We start from the raw sequence: 22,764 nt of genomic DNA, 5'->3' as shown, positions 1-22,764 counted from the left end.
AAATTGGCGGTGAAGTTTGGTAGAGTCTGCAATGGTCAACTCTTTCAACTTCTACCTCTTGGCAGCCAAATTTTCGCTCAAAAACTGATTTAAAAGCTTGCTGCGTGTCTAAATACTCTTTATGTAAAATTTCAAATGTTTAGACCCAAATTTGGCTGAATAGTTTGCTAGAGATAGCAAAGATCAAATGTTTTAAACTTTGACCCCTTAACATTTATTGTTTTGAGCTCAAATCAAGTTAAAAAGTTTAATCCATGTCCATCTAAAATTTCAAGTGTTTGGATCCCAAATTTGCGGAGGAGTTTGGTAGAGTTTTCAAAGGTCAAATCGTTGAACTTTGACCTCTTGACAGCCAAATTTCTGGCCGAAAACTGATTAAAGAGATTTTCTCCAATCTCAATACCCCCTATGTCAACTCTCGAGTTTGTAGACTGGAAATTGAAAGAGTAACTTCGTAGGGAAATGTACACACTCAGACAGACACACAGACAATTTCACTTTTATAAATATATAGATTATACACACACACACACACACACACACACACACACACACATATATATATATATATATATATATATATATATATATATATATATATATATACCAGGCATAAGCCTGAAGAGTCCTAGAGTGGATGAAACGCAGAATATTCAGTGTAGCTTAATCGCCATATATATTTTATAACTTACTAACTAGTTCTACCTACGTATTGAGCACTTTTGAAGTAAATACTTAAAGTTTACGCATAAATCTATACTTTCGTATATTAATTTTATGTGAGTAAATTAAGTAGTTATATACACACATATACATATATATATACATATATATATATACACACACACACACACACACACAAGCAAACAAACCAGTTTACAAGTTGTTTTTATTTAGCAAAATCTGAATAAATATGAAGTGACGCTCTGATAAAGTTTTATGCACACTATGACGTTCCTTATATGAAGATGTGCGAAAGCCAATCGCTTCTGTTGATGACCAAGCAGGCACAACTTTGTTGATGTCATTTCTCTTCGCCTTATAAGGCCACACGATTTGTGTATTTCTTTGTTTTCGAAATGTGTGAGTGTTTTGTTTTTTTTTTTTGTTTTGTTTTTTTGTTTGTTGCTAGGTTTGTTTTTATTTTATCATGGCAATTTCACGGCCATAATTATTGGCCTACATTTAAGTACCTTCGCAGCTGGAACCCAACCTCAAACTGACCAAAGTGTCGCACGGAAAAATAAAAAACAAAACAAACAAACAAAAAACTTTACACTGTATGATAGTTGATAGATGTATAGGGAGAAGGAGGAGTGCAAGTACAAATGTTCAATGCATACAAAATGCTTATCTTTTACGTATATAAGATTTGCCGCCTTTAAGGCTGGGATCAAAGTGAAAAAAAACCCGAAATAAATAATGCTTGGAAACTGGGTCAAAATGCATTTAGTTTAAAGGAAGATAGACAGATGGACGGGAGGAAAAAGAAATACACAATGTCTATGGAGAGCTTCACCGCATGACTGAGAATAGAACTTTCGCCCAGGGAGTGGTTGTTCTTGTGCGTCAACATCTGTGTGGAATTTATTTTATTTTACTTTACTAAATAATTTTCCAGAAATCAAGACCCTCTTTCTAGGGGTTAATAGTTGACCTCCATCTAGGATACATAGATATACGAGTATTCAATTATAGTTTGTCTTTACTTCTACAAACAGTTAAATTAGTAAAAAAAAAATTTACAAAACAAGTTAATTTTCCCAAAATAACATGTTAACTATATTATAGTATATTTTTTTTTGTGATCTCTTGGTTTTACCGGATTCCAGGACAAAAATTAATCTAGTCTGGTGGAGTATAATATTTAGCGAGTTACTTGAATTTACATCGCTTGGAAATGGTGCACCATTCATCGTTTACGCTAAAGTTAGGGTAGCCATACCGAGAGGATCTTATTTGTGCTTCGTATACTATTATTTTAATATTGTATTCTTTTGAATATTGTATTATTTTGAATGTTATGTCTTTTTAATATTATGTTATTTTGAATATTATGTTATTTTTAATATTATGTTATTTTGAATATTGTGTTATTTTTAATATTACGTTATTTTGAATATTATGTTATTTTTAATATTATGTTATTTTTAATATTATGTTATTTTGAATATTATGTTATTTTGAATATTATGTTATTTTGAATATTGTGTTATTTTTAATATTGTGTTATTTTTAATATTATGTTATTTTGAATATTATGTTATTTTGAATATTATGTTATTTTGAATATTGTGTTATTTTGAATATTATGTTATTTTAAATATTGTGTTATTTTGAATATTATGTTATTATGAATATTGCGTTATTTTCAATATTGTGTTATCTTGTATATAATAAAAGAAGTGCAATTTTTCCCCGCTGGACCAAAAATACCGTAGGTTTACACCAACAGATGGCACATAACATTTTTTTATGTTTATACTATTAGCCATTACCTTATATAACTATAGAACTCCATTACAGACACATTATTCTGTAATATTATAACATGACATTTATTCCTAGGAGCGCAACATCATTGTCATAACCTACAGAGGAAGTAGCTCAAATTTTACCTCCTATTCGATGAGACCTCTTACGACCCCATTTTACACTGCGCGCATTTATACTTTTTCTACTTTCCTGAGTCTACTTCGTCATTACTTGTCTAATTTTGAACATTATGTTATTTTAAATATTTGGTCAGGGTTTACATGTAAGGGGAGAGTATCCCCACCCCAAATTATTCTGACAAATTTCTATTCTGAAGAAATTCGGACATTCAAATTCTCCCCTGTGGATTAGTAATCTGTTCTGAAGTACTTGGGAAGCATATCTTCTAAGCTGTAAATTTTTGTAGGAGGGGTTAATTGTGTTCTTCATACAACATCTTTAATTCCCGAAAGCTTACCCATCAGATACTAAGCCAGTCTCAACATCGTCATTTAACTTCGATGATCAAATGTAACCCGATGTTTACGTGATTATATCATATCCTTTAAAACCATTGGATATATATTGAAGTAGAGCCGCCCATTGAATAAATGTAGTATTGTGGTGACTGTTAAAGTGAAAATGTTTCACACGTGATCAAATATAGAAAGAAACAATGCTTGGACAAATGAGTCAAAATATATGAAAGAGTTGGATAGACAGAGGATGGCCAACAACCCTTGCCCTTCGCTCTTCACATTTTTAATACCTTGTGTCTAATTTGTAACATTAAAAAAAAAATTTTTACAAGGGAATCACCGCTTATCAAGACATGAAGACCACTCAACGAAAAGCGATAATGAGTGTAAGGTGGTAGCTTAGTAATTGTTAATGATGGAAATTGGACAAAATTTTATTATTTAAGGAGACTGCTCGACAGAAACTTTAAAACTATCATATTTAGTCAGCCGGAAAGCAGGCCAGCTGAACAAAGTTCCAGAAGCGGGCAGTTTTATGAAAGAAGCGTTGTTCATGTAATCTGCGTTTAGATTTATGCCCAAATAGAGAATGGAGGAATTGTTGATAGTGGTTGTAGCTAGTCGAGTGTTTTTTTTTGTGAAAGTTTGATAAGGGGTACCAAAGATTGCAGCCTAAACGAGCACTTGCCATGAAATAAAAAACGATAGAGCAGAGACAGGCTCGCAACGTCTCTTTCGTAGGTCGGATAGGGCCCGCTGAGCAGCTCTTGCCCAGATATGGCCACAGTACATCATTCTAGACGTATTTGGCTCTTATACAAGTAGAGGATTGCATCAGCAATATGATATCTACTGTAGAAGTAGAATGATTCAGCCATTTTTCCAACAATCAAATAAATAATTCAGCGTAGTATTTGTTCTGTCGGGATATTTTTATTTTTGTCCTATTCAGAGTATCTCTTTCTGGAAGTTGGATAAACTCGCACTTTTAAAACTAACCATATGTCTAACTTTGTCACGGGGTAAAAATATATACATGGTGTTCATAAAGTGTGTGTGCACTTCAAAATGTTATGTTTATTTGTATTTGCGATAAAAAAATAATGTATAAAATCGATTAGAAAGAAATTAAACTATACTAACGGGACCTGTGGAAATTCCACAGCTGACTCTTTCATATGTAATATATTGATGTTGGCATTCTGTGAATGTTTAGCGTAAATGGAGACGACCTGATATCATTGTAGCGCTTTTGTTAAAACTACAAAAGTATTTATCTAAGCTATCAGGGACGGTAAAATTATTTATTAAAAAAAAATAGATGACTTGAGTGCCGTCAGCTATAATCGAAACCGAAACCAAAACTTATGAAGAATTCTTGGTAAAATAAATTATTTATTACAAGAAATGGAAGCTCATAACAATTAAATGACAGTCACTCGAAAGAAAAAAGATGTAAGCATTACATACAAAATAAGACACACGCTATCGTATTGATATATGAATGTTTTAAAGTTTTATTGAAATTTTCTTTAAGTTTCCACATGTCATTCATCATTAGTAATGCAAACGGTAGTACGATTTTGAGTTTATGAAAAACATTTGCCAATTGATTTACAGCAATGCATGGAATGACATTTCAAATCTTCAAATGAACTAAGTTTGGTTGCATACACAATTGTTTTCACATAAAAATCAGTTCAGCCAACCAGTTGAAGCCATGGCTCAAATTAATTCTGCAAAATCTAAAAATTGTTTCAAATTTTGTGGTGATCAATTATTCAATAACAATACTTAAAACCAGATACATGACACTTTATAGCATTTTTTATAGACTGTTTCTGTTACAAATGCTAATAAATTAGGATTTTTTAAGTGCACACGGACTTTATAGACACTCTGTATAACATACTAGCAGAGAAACCCGACGTTGCCCGTGATTGAATGAGGATTAACGAATGTTCCACATTTCTAATAGTTTAATTTTCATCGAAATCCGTGAAATCACCCATTCGTCAATCAAATTGCTCGATTGCCTGCTCTAATCGAGAATTCACCGCGATGTCCCAGGAGGAAGCTTCCCCGCAGTGACTTAGTCCACAATTCATTGTAGTATACATTGCAATGTAGAGAACCTGCTATTGATTTTATGAAATTATTTTTATATACTGACTTGAATTAAAGTTTCAAATGCAAAAATCAAGTATCATGGTTCAATTGTGCTTTCAACAGAAACATTCATTTCGAACGCGCCCCTCGCTTATAAAAAAACCTACTGTTAATTTTATACAACGGATCCTTCGATTTGTGCAGCGATAAAATTTATCAAATTGTGATGTTAGGTTGTTGTTGTGGTGGCAACCACTTATTTGCATATGCGAATAACATAACACTATAAATGGCAAGCCTAGGTTGGCCTTGGTGTGTCTTACTCAAATGCCACCAGAAGTGACGCCGAAGAGCGTATATGTCCTCCCACCAAGACTCTCTGACTCGACACCGTCATTTGTACATATTGTAAATATACCTTTTCTTTGATACACTTATTATCGCGTTATCTTGTTGTTTGCGTCTTCATTGTATTTCCTTACTAATTATTGTTCAACCTTGCAGCCACAACAGTTGGTGACGAGATATGAAGCGTCAAATATAACAGTTTGACGAAGAACTATTTAAAAAAAAAAAAAAAAAAAAGTACAACGCAAAGGTTGACCATTTTTTTTAAGGAATGCAAAGTGTTGACGAGCAAATGGATTTTACGCTAAAGAGAAGTTTCAACTCAAGTGAATGAATCATTAATGGTAAACCCAAAAAGAAAAAGATATTGAAATCTGTGTGACTTCAAATCTTGGGAGGGGGGTGTTGTGGTGGCAACCACTTATTTGCATATGCGAATAACATAACACTATAAATGGCAAGCCTAGGTTGGCCTTGGTGTGTCTTACTCAAATGCCACCAGAAGTGACGCCGAAGAGCGTACATGTCCTCCCACCAAGACACCGTCATTTGTACATATTGTAAATATACCTTTTCTTTAATACACTTATTATTGCGTTATCTTGTTGTTTGCGTCTTCATTGTATTTCCTTACTAATTATTGTTCAACCTTGCAACCACAACAGTTGTATAACTGCGTTAACTTTGGTCAAAATCGGACTGCTATTTTTTAATAGGATTTCTTTTGCTTATCGATTTTTAATAATTATCGGAGGTATTCCGATACAAAACCTACCTAAAACATTCTCAGGCAAACAAGGTCCGTTAGTGTGAAATTTCAAAAAATCTGTCCAACCTTTTCGGAATTTATAGGAAACGAACTATCACACACAAAGTGCCTTTTATATATAAGTAGGTATTATCTGTCCCTATATCTACATTTTTTTACAGTCATCCTGGACTTATTCTTGCCACTGGATTTAGGCAGTGTCGATTCAAGAAAGGTGTGGTTGATGATTGCGACAACTTTTGCTTCACAATGATACTTGTAGCAACCCTTATAGGAAGTATTCATTACCTCTCACGACTGAACAAAACCCATGGATTCTTAGTTATTATCACTGGAATAAAGATTGAACTTTCAACCATCAGAAGATTGGTTGGGTGTTTTTGTTTTACGGCATATCAACCCTTTTTCAGGTTATTTAATGCCGAATCCAGTGATTTTGAAGAAAAAATTTTTAATAGAATATATTTGTTTTTGTTTTTTTCTAGTCAGTTTCTATTGAACCCATAGTTGGGACCCTAACAGGCACTACCACTCCGGGTCAGAGAGGACCTGGGAGCAATAGCAATTAAAGGGTGGCTCCACACTCCCCAAATCCCGCAAGCTGGGGCCTCACCATCGGATATAGTTTAAGGTCATATCCAGGACCAAAACGTTTAGCTTAGGATTTACTTTCTCCTTTGACATTAATGCCTGTGATGTGAAGACATCCATCAGAAGATTGCTAACCAACGTTAATAAACAATAAGCTATATGTCTATATAGACAAATGATATTATTGACGGGATGAGAACAATCTGGCCCTATCAATTAATTAAAGAGTTGAATTCAAAATTCAGTATTGTTAGATACCTTGAAATTTACAAGGTTCTCCAGTTTAAAAAAAAAAATGCAACTGGAAAAGGTTGAAGGTTACACCGGTCGTAGTATTTTCAAAATAGCTATGGAGACTAGAAAAATAGTCCGAATAATACGAATCCTCTTCCCAAAAATTCCAAAGCGTAAAATATAGGTTATTAGTGAAATTGAGGTGGCAACACATGGATCGCATAATCAACTGAAAAATCGAGGTTCTTAGATGAAACATTTGAAAGTCTAACAGCTGTTGCAAATGTGTTTGCACAGACACACACACACACACACACACACACACACACACACACACACACATATATATATATGTGTGTGTGTGTGTGTGTGTGTGTGTAATATATATATATAAATATATATATATATATATATATATATATGTATATGTCTAAAATGTGCGTCAAATAGAATAAATATGTTCGATTTGTCTGCATTCAATGTTTTAAAGGCAACATATAAAATGGATTTTTTTCCTATGACTCATATTTGCCCGATACCGTTCTAGATTAGAAAAAGAAAGTCTGAGTTCATTTATTTATTTATTTACTAGCAGTTCAGCCCGGCTTTGCATTATGTACAGTTCAAACCTTGCCCTACGTATGAATACACTTTATGTAAGATTTCAAATGTTTAGACCACAATTAGTCTGAGCAATTTTGTAGAGACCGCAGAGGTCAATTTTTTTAACTTTGAACCTAATTTGGAACCCTTAATATTTATTATTTTGGTCTAAAAAAATACAAAGTTTTATCCATATCCAAGTTACCTACATCTAAAATTCCAAGTCTTTAGACCCAAAATTGGAGGAGGCATTTGATAGAATCTGCAAAGGTCAACTCTTTCAACTTTGACCTTTTAGCAACCAAATTTTTGCCCCAAAACTGATTAAAATGCTTGCTGCATGTCTGAATACCCGTTCTGTATAAGTTTCATATGTTTAAATAATAAATTGGCTGAGTAGTTTGCTAGATACTGCAAAGGTAAAATCTTTGGAACTTTGACCCCTTGGCAGCTCAAATTTTCGACCCAAACCGATTACAAAGCTTTTCCTATCTCTAAATAACCTTTATGTAAAATTTCAAATGTTTAGACCAGAAATTGTCTGAGTAATTTGGTAGAGACTGCAGACTTTGACCCCAATTTTTACCCCTTAACATTTATTTCTTTGGGCTCAAATCAAATTTACAAGTTTGATCCATGTCCAAGTAACCTACACCTAATATTTCAAGTGTTTAGACCGAAAATTGACGGAGGAGTTTTCAAGGTTAAATAATTGAACTTTGCCCCCTTTACAGCCAAATTTCTGGCCGAAAACGGATTAAAACGATTTTCCCAAATCTCAATACTCCTTATGTCAAATCTCGAGTCTCTAGACCAAAAGTGGACAGATTTATTGTGTAGAGAAATGTACACTGGTACACCCCCCCCCACACACACACACATTTTCACTTTTATAGATTTATAGATAGATTTATTTTATTATTAACGAGGCCTATGGAAATACCACAGCGAACTCATTCATATATAATATATTGATGTTTGCATTCTGCAGATGTTCAGCGTGAATGGAGACGCTCTGATATTATTGTAAATTTTTTGTTAAAACTGTAAAAGTTTTTATCTAAGCTAGCAGGGGCGCTTGGCGTAGGCCGGTCGTAACGTACGCTTAAATATGACATTTTAATCCTTGTAGATTTCGTATATATTATTATAGAGTTAATGGTATATCTATTTTTATATATTATAAAGTTGCGATTTCAATATATATATATATATATATATATATATATATATATATATATATATATATATATATAGTAATTTATAAAATATATATGTCGATTAAGCTACACTGAATATTCGGCGTTTCATCCACTCTAGGATTCGTCAGGCTTATGCGCGAATTCTGTGGTTGTTTATCGTTTTTATATGGCTCTCTTCTGTCGAGGATTTTAGTTAGCCAATCAGCTTTCTAGTATCCACCACACACCTTCCTATCAGCCAATGGGCATGCATTTTATCGAACAAAGGATCTGTTTTAAAATTAGTTTAGTGGTTTAAGGCAGACATTTTTTTTATATAAATATACATATGTGTACACACATATATATATATATACACACACACATATATATATATATGTGTGTGTGTGTGTGTGTGTGTGTGTGTGTGTGTGTGTGTGTGATCGTTTATGTATATTCATGTTTATTTAATTTATTTATTTGTTTTATAAACAATTTCAAATGCTTAATATTCAGCAAGTTTGATAGCCACAAAAGACGTCGATATAAGACGTCGTGCTATAAATAAATTGGAATTAGAATCTGCTTTGACGCTTCAGAAACTGGCTGAAGATCGTCAGCTGTTCGAGGCAATGAAGCAAGATTCCCGAAACATAGAGGAAGCTGGTATCTCTCACATTAAAAAAATACGCTTCAAAAATAAAGGACACCCAAACGCCAGCAATTACCAACCAAGAGGAAAAATGAACCCTTCACAAAATTATCAGGATAGACAAAATCCTAGGACCCCTTGTAGCAAATGTGGAAGACCTTATAGGTACAATGCATGTCAGTACAAAAGGAAAATAACATGCGACCTATGCAAGCGAGCAGAGCACAAGGCCTCATATTGCAGAGCAAAAGTAGCAAAAAAGAGCTACATAAAAACAGCAAAATTGGACCCTTCACCAACAGATAACATAAGGAAACATGTTACGGTGAGAATCAGAAATAAAGAAGTGAAACTGCAGCTCGATTCAGGGTCGGATTTATCAATTATAAATTTTCACACGTGGAAGAGAATAGGAAAGCCCACAATGACAAAGACAAATAAAGTCGCAAGATCGGTAACTGGTGAAAAAATAAATTTTGAGGATGAAGTAGTTATTAATGTGTCACTAAAAAGAACGACAAAAAAAACTAAGTGTTTGTTCTAAGGAACGCAACGAACTTATTCGGGACCGATTGGTTTATGGAATTTGAATTATGGGACTAGCCAATGAGTGATTTTTGCCACAAAGTCGAAAACCTTACGGTCGAAGCTGACAAACTCAAAAAATACCTAAAAAATTCTTTCCAAGTGTTTTCTCTGAAAAGCTTGGCTACTGCACAAAAATAAAGGCGAGATTCGAATTGCTGGATGAAGTTAAACCCAATTCGGAAACGTATCATAGATGACGAAAGACAACTTCCTACGGAACAAGAGGTAATGGACCAGATATATGACACGTTCGACTTGGTAATGTCACAAGCAGCCGGACAACGCTGATCTTCCAGAAAAAGTAAAATGAACGACCCGATAGAGATCAACCCCAGGAAAAAGAGCTATACAATCATTCCAGGGGAATGAAAAGCTCGGGAGGGGTGTTGTGGAGTACAAATCACCCCTATTTAAGAACTAAGTCCTATGAATAACACTGGTTTCAGGGACTAAATGGAGACATTCATACCATGTTTAATCGCATGCTACGAACACATTCCTCACATACCACTTTAGTGGCTTCTGTATTCTTTATGATAAATACATATCATGTTTCATACACTTTACACTACTTGTGGTTTCTTTCATTTGTGACTCCTAGAACGGGTCTACAACAATAAGCTAATAGCTGTTTTAATTAAGGCTGGATTATCAATTCCGTTGAGAGTAACAAGAAATGCGGTAGAAAGCAACTCGTTTGGCTCAATATGAATATTGGCTTGGTGTTGGAAGAAATCTAGCCAATATTACGTCATATAGGTTTGGAAATAATATATTATTTTCGTGTTGATTATTGTTGTATTGGTATGTGGGTGTGGGTGTGTTGATGCTTGAATTATAGCAGAGACGTTTATATGAACAAATGATTTATTAATACATATATACATAAGGAAAAGATATACACACGTTGACTAGCCCATGTCCGAACGGGAAGTGAGAACCTCGTATATATTCATACGCCAAGGGCCACAACTCTTGCGCGTATGAAAGTAATTCTATGATATTACTACATCTCTCTTACCAGATAGATAAAAAACATTGTTCAAATGTCTGCTATATACACCAGTACATATGTTATTTATATCTTTTTGGCCTATGTATTTCACGGCCAAATTTTGTATTATATGTTGTTTGTTTTCGTGCTAGTTGGTGTAAGCTATTGTTTGTGATAGTGTGTTCACTTTGTGATGACGTGTTTATGGGTAGATGTTTCAGTCGCCCTTATTTGGACTCTGTTTCGTCTTTTTGAAGATCCATCTGGGAGTTGAAGAATGTATGATCTGGGTTCTTCACGTTTACTTTAAACTGTTGCTGGTTTCCATTTCCCTGTTTGATTATCTAGCATTCGAACATTTTGTCCAGGGACAAGTTCTGGTAAATCATGAGCTGTTTTGTCATGATACATTTTCTGCATATCCTGTCTATGTTCTATTTGTTCATGGATATGGTAAGGGTTGGGAAATCTGGGATTTGTAATTTTCGGAATTATGTTTGATCCCATAATGCGGTTATTTAAAAGTTCACCAGGGGTTGGTAACTTGCGCTGATTGGTGTTGTTCGTAGGCATAGCATTGCTAAATTAGGGTCTCTGCCTGCTTGCTTTGCCTTGATTAGTGTTCTTTTAACTGTTTGGATTTGACGCTCAACAAAACCATTAGATTTTGGGAAATTTGGGGATGACGTTATGTGGTCAAATTGCCATTGTTAGGCAAATTCTCTGAATGCTCCATTGGAATATTGTGGTCCGTTGTCACTACTGACTCTGGTGGGAATACCATGCGCAGAGAAAATCTGTTTCATTGCTGAGATGACCATGTTGCTTGTAGTTAAGCTAGTCATTTTCCTTATAATTGGAAATTTGCTGTAGTAATCAGCAATTATTAGATATTCTTGATCATTACAGTGAAATAAGTCAGTTCCAACAACTTCCCATGCTCTGCTGGGGATGTCATGTGGTTGTAGAGTTTCCTTTGGTTGTGCTGGAAGATTTTCTTGACATATTGAACATTTCTTGATCATGTTATCAAGTTCCGGCTTTATCTTGTCTTTTAGAGCAATTGGTGTTTTTCTAGGTGCATCGATGTGCGATGATATGCCTTTGTTGAGTAATAGTCGCACAGACCCTGGCATGGAACCAATTTTATCAAACTGATCTGGGTGCATCTGCATCAGGTCTTTTATTGTATTGACTGGTGTTGCAGCAGGAGGCTGATGTCTATGCTCTTTCCTGATCGTGCAGTGAAGGGTGACTAATTTGAGTTGTTCTAGTGAAGGTAATCCTAGAACTGCTGGCCCTTGTACGTCTGCAATGTAAAAAACACTGTTGTGCCAGTCTGTTCCATTGTATTTGCATGAAATATTGATGCTACCATAGCATTTTATTGGAGTACCATTATTTGCTATTAGTTTGTTTTTCCTTGCTTTGTTTTCTATGTTTGGGAAACCATAAGCATCTAATTTCTCCGGGAACATTCTACGATCGATATGTAGAGACTGGTAATGTGTTACCTTGGACTCCTGTATCAATTTTCACCCTCAACCTGTGGACTCCGTTTCTGTTAGGTAATTTAATATTTACATAAACAAAAGCTTCGTCTCTCTGGGTGATAGAGAACGTTTTAATGTTAAAAGTAAGGCTTTCAAGTTCTTCATCTATTCCTTGAGTATTGCATATTGCATCAGCTTGGATGAGCCATCTTTTCTTGGACTGGTCTCTTCGATATTGTGGTTGATACTCCGGCTTTGATTTTTTGTAGTCTCTGCTTCGTGACTTCGATCTTTGCTGTGGTTTTGTTTTACTTGATAAACAAACTGCTGCCCAGTGGTTATCTTTACCACATGTTTTGCATTTTGATCCATATGCTGGGCAAGCTTGACGACGAACTTCATTGCTTCTCCCACAATTAAAACAGTTATTAAATTTCTTAGAGCTTTTTGATGTTCTTATCGTCTGGATAGTGGTGCTACTATTTCCGTTGCTATTTAACATAACCCTGAGTTGTTTTAGATGCATGTTAGAAGCTTCATACACTTTTCCGATGCGAAGAGCTTCTTCTAATGTTAGGGTATTGTCTTTTCCCAACAACTTTTTTTGGAAATCTACAATTGGAGTGCTGGAGATAATAAGTTCTATTATGCGTTGTTGTTGATCAGATTCGCATAATGAAGATTTTTGTGTGTGTCGTCTACATCTATTTACGAAATCATCCAACGATTCATCTTGCTTTTGTCTGTAGTTAATCGATTCACTCTAAAATTCTCTTTTGGCTCGAGCTGTTCTATGAATCGATTAAATATAAATTCCGGAGAGTTTTTTTCTTCTTCCGATAATGTCCAGGTATTAAATCTTCTTAGCCCCTCATCCCCGATTTGCAATAAAATATAACTTATTTGTTGTTCTGTTTTTATTTTATTAAGAATAAAATACAGTTGCATTCGTTGTTTGAAAAGTTGGAAGGTTTCGGCCGGGTTTTCTGTTTGCCAGTTCATTGAGGGGATATCGTTTCGAGACATCGTAATATAGGCAGTAATAACAAAAAGAGATAGTAGCAGTAACAACAAGTTTTTAAAAAATGGCGCCAAAAATACGAGAAGTTACATGGAGAAAAAAAAAAAAGAAAAGTGAATCCAAATACCTGATGAATATTTGTATTCTGTGAAAAATGTGTTTTTTTTTTCTTGTTTTTTTGTTTTTTTCGGATTCCAGACGAGATATTTTCAAAAGAATGTTTGTTTTCCGTTGTTATTTTTTTTCCGTCACGTCTTGTTTTTTTTTTTGTTTTGTTTTTTTAAAGTAATTTTTCTTTTTAGCATCCTCATTGCTGGCACCATGTTGAATTGGTATGTGGGTGTGGGTGTGTTGATGCTTGAATTATAGCAGATACGTTTATATGAACAAATGGTTTATTAATACATATATACATAAGGAAAAGATATACACAAGTTGACTAGCCGATGTCCGAACGGGAAGTGATAACCTAGCAGTGTCAGAAATTTCGTGAAAATAGTGAATAATTCCACCCCATCTTTCCAAGCTTATAACTCCTCGAAAAATGTAATTCAAGCCCTAATTTTTTTTTTCAATTAAAGGAGTAAGGACCAAGGTTTTATTTAAAAAAAAACAAAACAAAACAATGTGTTTTTTTTTTTTAAAAAAGGTTTTAAACTTCGGACTTTACAGGTAAATTTCTAAAAAACTGATTTTTTTTTTTGTTTTAAATTTGAATATATTATTTATTGACCTTTTCTCTTCAATTTGTGATATATAAACCTATTAAACATAAATTAATTATTTACTTTTTAATAGACATTTCAAAATGAGAGGCGTAAATTATTCGACCCCCTATCTTTCTAAGCTTATAACTCCTCGAAAAATGTAATTCAAGCCCTAATTTTTTTTTCAATTAAAGGAGCAAGGACCAAGGTTTCATTAAAAAAAAAAAAAAAAAGACAAAAAGAAAAAATGTGTTCTTATAAAATAAGGTTTTAAACTTCGGACTTTACAGGTAAATTTCTAAAAAACTGATTTTTTTTTTGTTTTAAATTTGAATATATTATTTATTGACCTTTTCTCTTCAATTTGTGATATATAAACCTATTAAACATAAATTAATTATTTACTTTTTAATAGACATTTCAAAATGGGGGGGGCGTGAAAATGGGGGGGGGCGTGAAAATGGGGGGGCGTGAATTTAAAAAAAACGTTTGTCTAAAATATTATATTCGGTTTATTGGAAAGAACATAAAATTTCACATTGACCCTGAAAATATCGTAAAAATAGAATCAATAGAAAAATTTTGATAGATTTTTAAAATTTAAAAATTTAAAAATATTGAGTTTAAAAATTGAAAAATATTGAGTTCGGAAAATTCATTACTGTTTTAAAAAAAAAATAAAAATATTTTTATTACTTTTAAAACAACTGTAATAGTTTATTTTGGAAGTATAATCCATAAAGAAAATAAATAACCCACTTTTAACAGAGAAATTACGAGATTTTTATATTGTATTCGCAGTTTCGTGTTAGGGGTGTCAAAAATTCCTACAAAAATTCTGATACTGCTAGTGATAACCTCGTATATATTCATACGCCAGGGGCCACAACTCTTGCGCGTATGAAAGTATTCTATGATATTACTACAATTATTATATCTTATTTATTTATTTATTGCAAACAAAACTTCGTTGTTTTCGTCATATTATGTTAAAAATCCATTAAGGTACCATAAAAAATAAAGAATCTATTCAAATTAAACTGACTCAGTGGCCTTTTTACAACTCTGTATAAATATGTCTGTGGTTAGTATTCTTTTATATTGAAGATTTTTACAATAAGTTGATTTATTAAATACATATTTATAGAACTGAACTAACTGATGATTGTAAAGCAACTATGAGGTTGACAAGAAACTTCTTGCGGTTTTTAACTTTTGAATTCAGATGAACAAGCAAGAATTTATTGATCGAAATAAGCACCGTCAGAATAAATACACTTTTGCCAATGCAAAGCAAGTGCATTTGTGCCAATAACGTAAGAATCTTGTGTTCTCGTGAAAATTAAATCGCAGAAGGCGGTTTTGATATCGCTTAGGTTTTTAAGCATTTCTCATGCAGAAAATTGTCAAGATGCGTGAAAAGGTGGTAGTTGGTAGGTGAGAGGTCTTGAGAATATGGTGGATGAGACAGTTTTGTAGCCCAATTCGTTCAACTTCTGCAGGTCCGGTTTAGATACGTGCTGTCGGGCATTGGCGTGGAGGAGAATTAGGCCATTTCTGTTGACTAATGCTGGATGCTGTTGTCGAAGTTTCTGGAATATTTCATCCATTTGTTGACATTACTCCGCCGCTGTAATGGTTTTGCCTGCATTCAAAATTTATTAATGGATGAGACCGGTCGGAGTCAACCAAAGTGTCAGCATGACCTTCTTTTGGTGCAACTCTGGCTTCGGAAGTGTTGTTGAGTTTAGTCGGCGTCAAGCTACTGAGCTGTGCGTCGTAAAGAACCCACTTTTCATTTCAAGTCACAACCCGGTCGAGAAACGGGTCGTTCTTGTTACATAAAAGAAGGGAAGATGACACTTCATAACAGCATTTCTTTTGGTTGTCATTCAATTCGTGAGGTAGCCATTTATTAAGTTTTGTTTTTCCAATCTCTCTCAAGTGGTTGGAAATCGTCGTATGTCTAATTCAGAAGCAAGTTCTCGAACAGTTTTGCGTGGATTATCTTCGACTAAAATTCTTACTAAGTCATTGTCAACATCCGATGGCCGACCACTACGCTCATCCTCTTCAAGACTCTCGTCCCCGCCACGAAATTTTGTAAACCACCATTGTGTTGTGCGTTTAGTAGTGGTTCTTGGGCCAAACGCTTCGTTGATATCAACATTCTGAAAAGAAGACACAACTGTTTTAAAGCAATTTTAATTTAAAGGATTAAATAGAGCGAAAAACGCTCTTTTAAATGAAATACATAGAGTAAAGATAACGAAAACTTATTTAAAAATACATTTGAAATAAAAAATTAAAATTTCCGCAAGAACTTTATTCTCAATTTAATAGTAAGCATCTTATACAAATTTAGTAGATGATATTTAGAATGATATTTAGAATGATATTTCTCCATTTGCTGGAATAAATCTCAAACTAATATCTACATCAAAACACCTGTTTTGCCAGTAGAGTGGGTTAATTATTGATTCATACTTTAAATTTATTTTAGATATATACATTCACACGAAATCATAGATTTTAATATTTAATCTTGATCAATAACTTTTTTATTCTATTTTTATTTATTTGTTTGTTTAATTTTTTTTGCCATGGTCAGAGAAGGTAGTCGGGGTTTTAACCACCTTTTGTTACATCAACTCTCAATCTACTGATGATCACCGGGTAAATAATTTAATAAGGGACTCTTTCTATTTATACACCGGCTGTCAATCATAGTTCAAATGATTTTATTGGCTGAATGTGGGATAACGCAATCGTGATTAACATAATATACATAAAAACAAATATGGCGTCGAGGTATGCGATTTCTTCTATTTCTTTTCCTATTATTGCTGTAAAATAATTTAAAAAAATGGAAAACAGTTTTCAAATTGATTTAAATTTGAATATATATATATATATAAATTCCACAGCCAAACAACGTCGCACATATATAGAAAAGTCGTAAGTAATGCATTCTATTTTATAACTAAAAAATGTTGAAGAGCTACGAAGACGGCGATAGTACTATTAAAACGAGCAAAACTCATTGCACGCCAGAATTTATTTTTCCACATAGTCACAACCAGTCTCAGTGCACTTTTGTTAGCAATGGGGAGGGTTATGCAGAGTAGTTCGGAGCGTTCTTTGTCACTTGCATCTCTGTCGCCACTCTGAAATCGATGAGCCCATCTCTTAACTGTACTGACACCAACTGCATCGTCTTATTAAACACTCAACATTCTCCGATGAATGTTGATTGGTTCAGTATATTCGGCATGAAGGAATTCAATGACGCATCTCTCATACTGACGCACGTTCATGAGAGGGGTTGCTTTCTTAGAGTCAATATCTGCAACAGAGAGATGGAACGTTCAGGTCATGAATGCATAACTTCAGTCATCATGGCAATGCTACTTGCAATCTCTTCTGATCCGTTCGGACGAAATAGAAATAGGAGACATTATTTTTGGAATGCTCTCTTATATTTTTACAATTTAATGTATATCCGAGTCATGTGATATTATAATATGATATATTGTGTTTATATATTTTCAGTATTTAATTCAACATTACCCAGTATGTGAGAAGAGCTTAACCGTAGTATGAAAATATACTTATGGCAAGTAAACCACACAATATTTCTGTATTTTCAAAATACTCTTAAAAGAACTTATGAATATGATTTCTATTGTCACGCAATTTGTGAGTACATAATTTCTTTCTTTTTTATTATTCATTGATACCACAATTCTTGTTTTTTAAATTACTTTTTAATTGCCTTACACGGGATGTGTACAACTAGTTACAGTAAAAGAAATTCCTATGAGTGGGGCTCGCTGATTGACCTCATGGAAATAAGGGGTTTGACTCTTCTTGTATAGTAGATGTAGAGATTTGAAGATTTTTGCTAAACAAAATTGGAGTTTAGTCATTAGACTTTCTTAGCGTCATGTTTAAGAGCCAACATGAAACGCGATCGTCATCATTTACCCTATAAAACGTCAATCGCCATCTTTGTCTATTTCCTCAATATATTTCATTTTCAAAGCGAAGAGAAGTAAATATCTTTCTTTTGTCGTTGGTCTGGTTACGATTAAAATGATCCATTGACGTTTGATGACAATCCCAACTACTTGATGCTGTGGTTGAATCAGATAATAATATAAGTATGTACTCTTATATTCGGGAGGGGGAGAAGGGTGAGCGACCAGGAAATTGGAACAGCTGCAGTCTGAATCAAATTGACGATTTGCGTTTTTTTTTTTGTTTGTTTGTTTGTTTCCTGTCATGAAGACATCGTCCACTATTTTATAAATGAGAAATTCACCCTTTGATTTCTCTTTATCCTTTTTCAAATTGTTATCCTAAAAAACAGGCAAACATTACTTCCTGAATTTTTTGTTTAGAAAAGAACGTATTTATAAAACTAATTCAATAAATGCTTGGCATAATGGTTAGAATGTTCGCTGGGAAATCGGGGTTCAACCTCAGTCGAGTCATACCAAAGAGTTAAGAAAATTCTATTTAATGTTCTCTTGCTAAACATTCAGAATTATAAGGGGAGGATCGATAAGGATTAATCTTGGGAATGGAGTGGCGCTCTCCCTATATCTCCGTGTAACATCTAATGAAAAAGGGAGTTTTGGCGTCGCCTCCGGCCATGTCGGCAACTTAGTTTTATAATACAGGGACAAGTGTTAGACAAGACATTACTCAATAAGATCACTTGAGCATGACAATGAGATGCTGCCACTAATTTAAAAACAAAAACATATATATATATGTTTACATAGTGCCCAGTGTACTGCCTTTTCTACTTCATTGTGTCTATTCTTATATTCTTTTGGTGCTAGTTTGTTACATTCATTTATTATGTAGTTTATCGTTTCGTCTCTTTGTTCACAGAGTCTGCTTTTGCTGTTTTCTTTTTACCTCCATTTTGTGCAATTCTTGGAACATTTTAATCAAGCAAGACGCGCCTTAGACAGCCCATGACTGCAAATACTAACAATATAATAAGAATATACACTTATGAGTTCAAAACTATTGAGTATAATTGAATAAGGTTTGCCATTAAGAGCAATTGGGATGTCGAAGAAATAAGTAAATAAATCTCTAGCAATAATCCATTTGTTCAACATTTTGGGGGCACAAAAGTCGAGATGATTAATCTGACAGATTCTTGATCATTTTGAAGTTGGTGAAATTTCTTTTGTTGGGCTGAGGTTTGATTCCTTCTCTCGGGCTATACGTTCACACGGTATGAGTAGATGGTTAGTTTAATCTCCTGGGGTAATTTCAACGAAGTTCAGAATGCAGCCCCTCTTGTGCACTGGCTTCTCAATTGTCACCTTCCGACCTTGTGCCATATTTTTCTATGATTGAAGGAAAGTAAATGTGTTTCACAGTCACCCACGGCAGCTAAAATGCATTTTACTCTTGAGTTGTTTTATTTATTTTACTTTTTTTGTTGTTTTTGCTCAAACTAATGAATTTAATATTTTTTTGTATTCGACTAAATTGACTAAAAACTAACATTAATATTTTTTTTTTCTGATGTGCTACATTAACGAATCTTTTCAGAGCTTTATTTCTTTACTTTCCTGATCTTACAGAGCATATTTTATTAAGTAAAAAAAAAAATCATTTTGAATTTCTTTATTTGCTTCAAGTTTACAAATAGTATAATATTTTTTCCTTCGTTTTTCAGAAAGTCTGGCTGATTCATACAATATTGATAACGTGAGTGGGGATTGCCGAAGATGATGGGATTTAAATGCAGATGTTTCTCAGCCTCTTTTAACGAGTGGCATATAAGTCATCCGCTTTGCACCGCCAGCTCTTTTTTTGGGGGGGGATGGTGATGAGTCATACAGTTGATGAACGCATTGAGTGAGCAATTTAGCGCCACAACAAACAAATATCAACACATTCAATAATATACATAGTCAAACACACGCACACACACACATACGCACACGCACGCACACACACGCACACACACGCACACACACGCACACACACGCGCGAACGCACACGCGCGCGCGCACATACACACACACGCGCGCACACACACACACGTGTGTGTGCGTACGTGCGTGTGTGTGTGTGTGTGCGTGTATGTGTGCGCGCGCGTGTGTATATGTATATATAGCGAGAGAGAGGGGAAGGGGGGAAAGAGAAAGAGAGAGATATAAATCGCTTCAGACAAGGCATGAGGCCACATGATGGGAGGAGCTGCCCCACAAATGAACAAATATTACTTCAAGATCAAACAACCAGCTAACGATAAGTGTTGGATGAATAGATTCCAATCAAGAAAGCAACAATTCTTCCCCCTTTTTCATCGCTCATGGAATGTGAGGACTAAAGATCGAAATAAGATAAGCAAGAATTACAAGGTTGCCGAAATTAAACCAATGTCTATTTCTACATATTGAAAAGTTTAAGTTAACGAACCAAAGCAATTGTTAAACATTGTTAAGTGTTGATTTACTGAGCCTGATTATATATATATATGTGTGTGTGTGTGTGTGTGTGTGTGTGTGTGTGTGTGTGTGTGTGTGTGTGTGTGTGTGTGTGTGTGTGGCTTAATGCGTAAGAGGAAAAGAGAGAGTTCAATTCCACAAGAGGAGACTTATCTGGATAATGCCAAGCTCAACACTTATCATTGCAGCTTATACAATAGAACAACAGATTGGTGGATATAGATTGGTTCATTTATTGAATAATGAAATACAAGCGAAATTTGGGGTGTAGAAGGGACTCTTTATGCCAAGGCATTTCGAAGCCTAATGCTTCTCAACAGAAGAGTAGAGAAGGTGCTAGGTAGCATGGTGGAGATGCGGCGTCTAGCGTAGGGTTCATTAGGAGCGAAAAAGACTGTGGAATTATAGAATGTTGGGGAGAGCTTTATTGAATTCTAAATAAAGGAGAAGCTTGTTATATATAGTATGATGTATAAAAGTGTATATGGTCTTTAACATAGTGTTGGGTTTATTTTTAAATTTAAGCGGTATATGTTTTAGGGTTAAATTGGGGGTATATTGTGGCTGCGTGGTAATTCTATTTTAACGGTTTGTGGTGGGTCTATTATCTATAGAGTGGTATTTTTGACAGGTGCAATCTATACGGCAAATAGCAGCTATAAAATCGCGTATAATTTTTTTTTTTTGGGGGGGGGGTAGTTGAGAGCTTATAATATTGATTTTCAGAGCTCGGTATATGTTAGGTACTATGCGGCAATATTTCTAAGTTTCTTCTGTTATGATATAGGTAGTGTGGTTATAAGGGGGCGGTAGGAGGATAGGATTGCTATGTCTATGGGTGCGTTTAACTTGATGAAAAAGGTTTAAGGATACATATAATTGGAGTAAGGAGAAATTTACCACTTATAAAAGTGGTAATAATACCAATAATAATAGGGTAATAATAATAATAATAATAATAATAATTATTATTATTATTATTATTATTATTATTATTATTATTATAATGATAATTATACTAATAGTAATAATAATAATATTACCAATAGCTATGATAAAAGTAATACCAATGGTAATGATAATAACAATGGAAATGATGATAATAGTAACGGTTATGATAGCAATGACGGGGATAATAATAATAATAATAATAATAATAATAATAATAATAATAATTACAACAACAACAGTAATAATAATAACAATAATAATAATAATAATAATAATAATAATAATAATAATAATAACAACAACAGTAATAATAATAACAATAATAATAATAATAATAATAATAGCGGTAAAAATAAAACAATAATAATAATAACAATACTACTACCACTACCACTACCACCACCACCACTACCAGTACTAATAATAATAGTAATAATAATGTTAGTAATAATTACTAGGGGGTGAATAAAAGCAAGGGTTACAGACAATGGGAGGGAGTCAAAATAACATGAAATAGAGATAAGGGGTGAAGGATGAGTGGTCACGTGAAAAAAAGAAAAGAATATATATATAGAGAGAGGGAGAAAATAAAAAGGAACAAACCGTATTATGTGTTCATCAACGTTTCGTCTTTATTTAGGAAGTCTTGAAATAAAGACGAAACGTTGATGAACACATAATATATATATATATATATATATATATATATATATATATATATATATATATATATATATTATTACATTTTCACCCCAAACAAGGCAAATTGCCACTTTGGTGTAGGGGGCTACTATCAGGGGCAACAACTACTGGGGTACTATGTAGGGATTTGGGCAGCAAGGTGTCGGTTCACGTTACACTTGAACTTCTGCACGTCAGTACTGTTGGGGAAGCAGGGACCTGGAATGGAATTCCAGAGTCTTGCGGTTCTGGGGAAGAAACTATTGGAGTAAAAAGATCTTTTACATCTAGGGACCTCTACAGTGTGGGGGTGGGATCTAGTAGCCTGTCGGGTTTGTCGAGGGTGCTCGCGTCGTGGGGGCACAAGTGATTGCAGTTCATCAGAGCATTCACCACTAAAATA

At 34.1% G+C, this 22,764-nt stretch overlaps 1 long non-coding RNA gene across 1 annotated transcript; it reads left to right on the top strand.

Moving 5' to 3' along the window:
* Positions 1-952: 952 nt before the first annotated feature.
* LOC145263511 (uncharacterized) lies at positions 953-22,277 on the top strand. Its single transcript, XR_013864574.1, has 3 exons — positions 953-1,083; positions 17,797-17,943; positions 19,952-22,277. It is a non-coding gene; the product is annotated as an uncharacterized LOC145263511 (long non-coding RNA).
* Positions 22,278-22,764: the final 487 nt, after the last annotated feature.

This window comes from Euprymna scolopes, chromosome 3, assembly GCF_053919585.1.
Source record: "Euprymna scolopes isolate OS-2025 chromosome 3, ASM5391958v1, whole genome shotgun sequence".
NCBI lineage: Eukaryota > Metazoa > Mollusca > Cephalopoda > Sepiida > Sepiolidae > Euprymna > Euprymna scolopes.
Note: the sequence above shows the minus strand (reverse complement) of the source record. Positions and strands in the feature narration are given on the sequence as shown.